The following is a 7,110-nucleotide window of genomic DNA, read 5'->3' as shown; positions in this document are numbered from 1 at the left end:
TGTCGGAAGGATCCCTTTTTCCTTTTGGGTTAAAGCCCATTGCTCTGCCACTTCCACACCTTTTTCTTTTTTTCATGCAATACATCCATTTTTGTATTTATTGATACAGCCATTATTATTGCTTTCTCCATACTTCTAACTGATTTCTCCAAGTGTCTGACCTGCTGTGTGTTGTTGCTGGTGCTGACCCGTTGAGAGCTGTTGGTGTGGGTTTGCTGTTCATCCTCCGGAGGTCATTTGTCAGCCGTTTGTGTCACTGAGGCTGCTTCATTTCAGTTAACTCGCCACTACATTTCAAAGTCATTTAGAAATCACAACGATTTACGCTTCGAAAGGAGGACAGCCTTCGAAATGAGACACAGCCCTTATAAGGAGCATGTTTTGTGTATCCTCTCTGCCTGTCACCTGCCCCCAGGTTAATTATTAAATAGCTTTTACCAAAGTTATGCTGCTTCCATCAACTGTCAAATTGAACTTCCATGCCAATATCAGTGACTTTTTCATTGTCGTGTAAATGTGTTCAATCATAGCCAAACCAGTACGATCTGATTGGTGTGAAAGGCTCGTTTTTGCACCGCTGATCTCTTGAGCATAATCCGTCTGCTCGTTACTGAATGTTGATCTCTCTTTTGCCACCAGATAGGCTGATGTTAGTCGATCAGCTTTTCTCTGACAGGAGCATCGTTCACCTTCTGTTAGTGTGGCTTCTTTTCTACACTTCTAGAAGAAAAGGTTATATCTGCGCTGTATTTGGACCCCTAAAAGGTTCTAGAGAAGTGCCAAAGGGGCTCTGTCTTGTCACTATAGAGCATTTTTAGCATAAAAGGTTCTTTGGAGTTGATTATACTCAAAAATAAACTTTTATGCTAAAAAGGTTCTATAATGACAAGAAAGAGCCCCTTTGGCACTTAAAGGCACAATATGTAATGTTTCAGCATTAAAAATATAAAAGATCACTATATCTATTTTTAAAGTTGTGTGTTTACATTATCCCGACAGTTCCAATTAACTTCTAAATCCAGAGAAATTAATATTTTAATTCGAAGACACGGACCGTGTCTTTATTTCCGTTATGTTGCCCGTCTTTCACGTCATATCCACGTTTGCGTCTTGCTTCCTGCGGAACCGCCAAACTCAAAGAGGAACACTGACAGTATAAGGGGAACCCCCGTATAAAAAAGTCTGTATGATAATGGATCACGACTACTCTTTGCCTGTACGTTTTGCCAGCTCAACAAAGCGCAAACGTACGGGTGAAAAAAATGACCCAAGAAGATTTTGGGACAGTAGAAGAAGCAAGAGACGTGTAAACCTTGGAGAAGCCTTTGAAAGATGGCGAAATCTTCGTGACAAGCTCGGACTGCAGAGAGATATGCTGATCTCGCTTTCGTTTTAATAAACAGGTAATTTAAGTAACCATTCAGCTAACATAATAATCATATAATCATGTTTGCATATTGCATAGCGATCTTGACCACATTGAGACGCGTTTAGCTGAATACGTATAACGTTACATTTTGTATTGCATCGGCTTTTCAAACAGGCGGATTCTGTGTTTTTGGAGACTGAAACAGCTTTTTTTTTTTTTAACTGATTCAAAAGTATATTTCTATCCGTATATTTGGTGACACGATGATGTCGTGTAAAACGCAGATGGACTAGCTATTATTGGTTTTATATGTAGCTGGAGAAAGTAACGTTAGCTTCATAAGGTAATATGCCACTATCTTGGTCAATTAATATAAGGTGACCGTCACTTTTATCATATGTTAATACTAGCTACATATAATATTGATTTAATAATGATCTACTTATTCATATATCTCTGAGTTCCAAAATAAATGTTTATTAGAATGATTGATGAACGTGGGGAGCGACACAGCGCGTGTTCCAATGAACAACGTATTGCTGGTGCTGGTTCTCTCATTTACTATGTTTTATGTTGGTAATGATAAACTAAATTGAAATGTATTTCCTTATTGAACAGTTGATATACAGAATGTTCGACAATCGCGGATGCCATGTCAACATATCTATAATTTGAGTAACTCAAATTATGATGCGGTTAATATGTCAACATAGCCTACCAACTTATAGGTATGTTGACATAGCGACCGCCCGCACAACATTCTGTCTCGCACATTAGCTAACGTTACTGATAAGTTTGTTACGTAACGGTAGCTCGCTGCTATTTTTATTAGATTGACATTATATAAAGTGAAAAGCCTTAACTAAACTTAACAATAATAGAGATGTAATATAACAATTACCTTGTCAGTGAACATGTTTTCTGCTGGAGATGCCAGATTCGCTGGTTGACAGTAACAATGACAACAACTCCCATGAGCCCACACACTTTCCCAACGTCATCAAAGTACGTCTGTTGTTATTATTTTGAATGAGTGACCCCTAGTGGCCAAAAGTTGCATACTGCACGTTTAAAAAGGGTTCGAACACTGCAAACACATGCTGTTCTTACTTAGTGTTTTTGTCTCGTTTCTAGTCTAAACATTTAAAAATTCCTACATTAAGAAACATTTACCAGACAAGTTTTTTGCTTAAAATAAGCTAAATAATCTGCCAGTGTAAGCAAAATAATCTTGTTTTCTGTTAGAATTACGAATGTTTCTCACCCCATTGGCAGATTATTTAGCTTATTTTAAGCAAAAACTCTCTTCATTTTGAGTTATTTTTTCCCAAAACAAGACAATCATTTTTACTTGTAAAAACCAAGCCTGCAGCACCCCTCTCAGATACTGAAGCTTTCGCGCCTCGATCGCCCCCCGGTGGCCGGTCCCAGTATAGCTTTCGCGCCTTGATCGCCCCCGGTGGCCGGTCCCAGTATAGCCGCCCCTGTGTGTTTTCTAATGGACGCGAGTCAAACTAAACAATAAAATTACACCTCAAATATTTTTTCCCCAAAGTTAGTTCATGTCATTGAAGGCAGTTATCATCACAATGATTTCATTTCAAGTGTTCGTTTTTAAAATAAGTTTAGTGTTAATTAGTTATCTGATGCTGTAAAAACGGGGGGTGTGACGTCATGATTGACAGCCGAGATCGACGTCTTCTCTGAGTGAAGTTCTCACTGAGGCACTAACGGACTTTTTTCTGGATTTTTGGGAGCAGATTGGAGCTTTAGCTTTAATTTCTACATTTCCATAACTGTTTATTTCACACCAACATAATTAATTTTTTTACGGTCTATAGTAAATACTTTTTGTTGTAAGAATTTTTAGATGTTTGGACTAGAAACAAGACAAAAATACTAAATACTAAATAAGAAAAGCATTTTTTTGCAGTGGACCTTTTAAGGGTTCCAAATACGCAGTGCCAGTAGAACCTTCTAATGTCCTGAACCTCTTCTTCTAAGAGTGTAGATGCGTCTGATGAGCCAGACTATTGTTTAAAGCCCCACTTGGCTACTTTTGCTCTCGGGGTCCCCCTACAGTTTGGAAAAAATAATGTCCTCAAATACTGTTGTAAGAGCTGTCATCCTACAACAGGGGATGCCATCGCGCGTGCATTTGTTGACATGACAACCCTGATAGCCCTGAACTAGTGATGCGCGGTTCGTCTCATAACCCGCGGACCCCGTATGTCTATTTAATGGTCGCAGGTGCGCGGCGGGTTGTAAAAATATATACAGTGGTGCGGTGCGGCCAAATAACTTCATAAAAGCGCCCGCGGGTCGGTGCAGCACTAACAGTTCCCCTGAAAACTGCAAGAGGAGTTCAGATGCAGGTGTTCTTCTGGCGTCGCGTGTGAAATGTCTTCATCCCAGGTAACGTTACAGTCAGTGGCATATGCTCCAGCATGTCATATGAATATAATTTCATGGGTTTTATTTTTTTCAAACGCCAAATAATCACGAAGCTCACGTTTACAAGCCAGCGTCATTATAGTAGTCTATTGGTTAGCGTTTTACAGAATCTATATGATATTTCAGTTCAATGTTTGAGTGGTAGCTCACCGTAACAAGCAGGACAGCATCGGTCGGGCACGCCTCCTTCAGCTCACGCCGACGAGCAAACGCTGGTCACATGTTGATCCTCGTCCTGCCTTTAATCCCATCACTTTTTCATTTCCTCTTATTGCTTTCCTCCAACAAAACCTTTTCTTTCTTATTTGTCTCTGCTGCTTCAGACATGACTATATTATCCGACGAACAAAGTTGGGCTCGCACGTCCGAATGTAAGGAAGTGTGTGTGTTGGTGGAAGTGACGTATATGCCGTAAAGCAGTCAAGTTTTGTAGTTCTTTTCTTTTTCTCGGGTTACTACCCGAAACCCGAAGTTTAAAAGTACGATTAAAAACGATACAGACCCCATCAGGCTATGGCAGACGTGTCATTCAACCTATTGTAAGTCGATTTATCATCACAAGAGTCTTAAAAAATATATTATAAAGGTTGAAAAGTTACCTAGTGCTGCTTTAACATTCATTGCTTGGACCCTCCATTCCTCTGCCACTTTAACAGGTTTTGGTTTTGGTACACATTTTTTATTTACATGTCATGCAATCCATCCAGTTTTGTTTTCATTGATGTACAGCCATGGGGAGTATTGTTTCCTCCATATTTCTCCTTGGAGAGCCATGTAAAGCTGCTGTTATTCGGCCTCTTGTGGTGTTGTGGCAATTCCCAATTGTCTTCAATATGTCAAAGAAAATCTGAGTCGAAGTTCCAGGTCTCAGGAAGGTAAACTTTATTGTGTGAACAACAAAGTGAGACGCCAGCTGACCATCTGATTCTCAGCTCACACTTTTATATACAGTTCTAGCTCATGATTTCATGGCAGGTGCAGTACTCCCCACACTCTTTGCCATGTGGCTCCATTCATAAACGTATCTAGCCTTCTTCAAAATGGTGGACGAATGCCACTTGTTTTTCTTTCTCATCCAATAGGCATCATTCTATTTATCTGTGTTGATCACCTCATAGTTTTCCCACAATTATATACAAACGCCCCTTTTCTTCTAAGGGGCTGCTTGGCAAAGTTACCACTGGCAGGGGCGTAGCACCAAATTTTGGGCCCTGGGTACAAACCATCTTGCTGGGCCCCCGTACCATGTATGTGTATGTATAGAAAACTGACTTCTAAGGCCCCCCCCTGCCTCGGGCCCTGGTTACTCAGTACCCTTTATCCCCCCAGTCCCACGCCCCTGCCCACTGGACGTTAATTATGACCATGCTGACTCATCACCTGCATCCCACACAACAAGGATAAGCTTCCTTTGTTGGCCCTTCTTTGTTTATTTATTTATTTATTTTTATCTTTTTTGATGCATAGTCTAAGTGTACTAAAATAGTTTTCTACTAAAATGAATTTCCTCTACAGTGGCTAAACCGGTGCTGTGCTTGCCTTAGTGTTGGTCCTCCTTTACCTGCACTCCAGACAATAAAACATTTTGGTCTCAATTAAAAGAAACATACATAATACAAATAACCGTTCAAAAGGTTTAGATCGGTAATATTTAGTAATATAGTCTCTTCTGCTCACCAAGGCTGCATTGATTTAATCCAGTAATATTGTGAAATATCATTGTAACATGCTGATTTGTTGCTTAAGAAACATTTATTAGGCTATTATTATCAATGTTGAAAACCGTTTTTTATTTTTTTTTATTCTTTGTTGAATAGAAAGTACAAAAGCATTTTTTAATCTAAAAATAAATATTTTATGTATGCCTTTATTGTCAGAACATTTCCTTGCTAAATAAAAGTATTAATTCTCTCCTCCTACCCCCCAAAAATTAAAATCTGACTGACCCCAAACTTTTGAACAGTAGTGTATAATGTTACACAAGCTTTCTGATTCTGATAACTGGTGTTCTTTTGAACGTGTCATTATTATTATTTATTAAGATTAAAATAAATGGGCACCCCCCCCCCCCCCCAAGTCTATTTTTTACTTCCTCCATTGGAGCACTGCTCTGAAGTGACACAGATCGTGATTCATGATGAAAACAAAGTTAAGGCAAACCTGTGCGAATTGACAAACTTTTAGAATTAGTTATGGGACGGGGAGTGTTATGGGTGTATGCAAAATAATTGTTTAATCTTTGTTTGTATAAGAGAGCTATGGCATGTCTATCTTGAAGGATAAGCGATGTGACAAGAAGTTGTTTGACATACTTCTGTATAAGCCAAAAAATGTAGTTTTTTGTGACTCAGAAATAATGCCCCTTTATTATACATTTATAATTAAAGTTGAAGCTAAGTGAAATAGTGCGTTCTTTTTCCCTGCGTGAGAACTCTTACAAAACAACTGAACAAGATGGAAAATACAAACAAATGTATACATTTTTATGAACAATTAAAAATATACATATTGTAGCTGTCGCAGATAGAGTATTTTTCTTTCTGAATATTTTGGTCACTTCTTGAAAGTTTTGTTTTGTTTGTTTCAAAATGTTGGGATTCATGAACACTTATTTTGAGAATAATATATTTATTTTGCATGATAGTTTGGCAATAGTGACACCTACAGGAGAAATTGAGTAACCTAGGACGTACCAGTCATGTGATTTGATTTGCATTAAACATGGAAAACATGAGGTGTTGCGCACACGAATTGAGAGTTCTGAAGATTGAAAAGAGTGTTTGATAAGAAGATGTCTCCTAATGTCTCCTGAATCCTGATTGGAAAGCACACGGTATGTTTGTTTATAGCTTGGTTGTTGTTTGTTTATAATTTAATGTGCTATGTGTATTAATTTCAGTTTCATAAGATATGGTCGTAATCGAACAACGTCATGGAAAAAACAACTTAAACACGAATTTGATTGTAATTTTTATTTATTTTCAGTTTTTCACGTTGTCCATTTGATATGTGTGATTGTCCTGAAGACAATAAATATTGAAGACATCGAAGGCATCAGTTGAAGCGTGGTTTTTCTGGTCCGGAGAAAACATTCAGGAGCCGTTATAGTGAAAAACGTGTATTAACAACCCCTTGGAAGAGTGCAAGAGTTCATCATGGAAAAGGAAAGATCGTTGCCAGCCCTCGATGTGAAGAGCATTGTCTACGCGGTGGAAAATGTGGCCATTGGTGAAAGTGAAGATGTCGCCATTCAAGGGAGCATCGCGATTTCGTTGCATTAAAACTCC

General features: G+C 38.7%; 1 long non-coding RNA gene across 1 annotated transcript; it reads left to right on the top strand.

The window, feature by feature from the left end:
• Positions 1-6,351: 6,351 nt before the first annotated feature.
• LOC137079440 (uncharacterized) lies at positions 6,352-6,877 on the top strand. Its single transcript, XR_010905515.1, has 2 exons — positions 6,352-6,656; positions 6,809-6,877. It is a non-coding gene; the product is annotated as an uncharacterized lncRNA (long non-coding RNA).
• Positions 6,878-7,110: the final 233 nt, after the last annotated feature.

Source organism: Pseudorasbora parva, chromosome 6, assembly GCF_024679245.1.
Source record: "Pseudorasbora parva isolate DD20220531a chromosome 6, ASM2467924v1, whole genome shotgun sequence".
NCBI lineage: Eukaryota > Metazoa > Chordata > Actinopteri > Cypriniformes > Gobionidae > Pseudorasbora > Pseudorasbora parva.
This window is presented reverse-complemented; position numbering and strand designations above follow the sequence as displayed.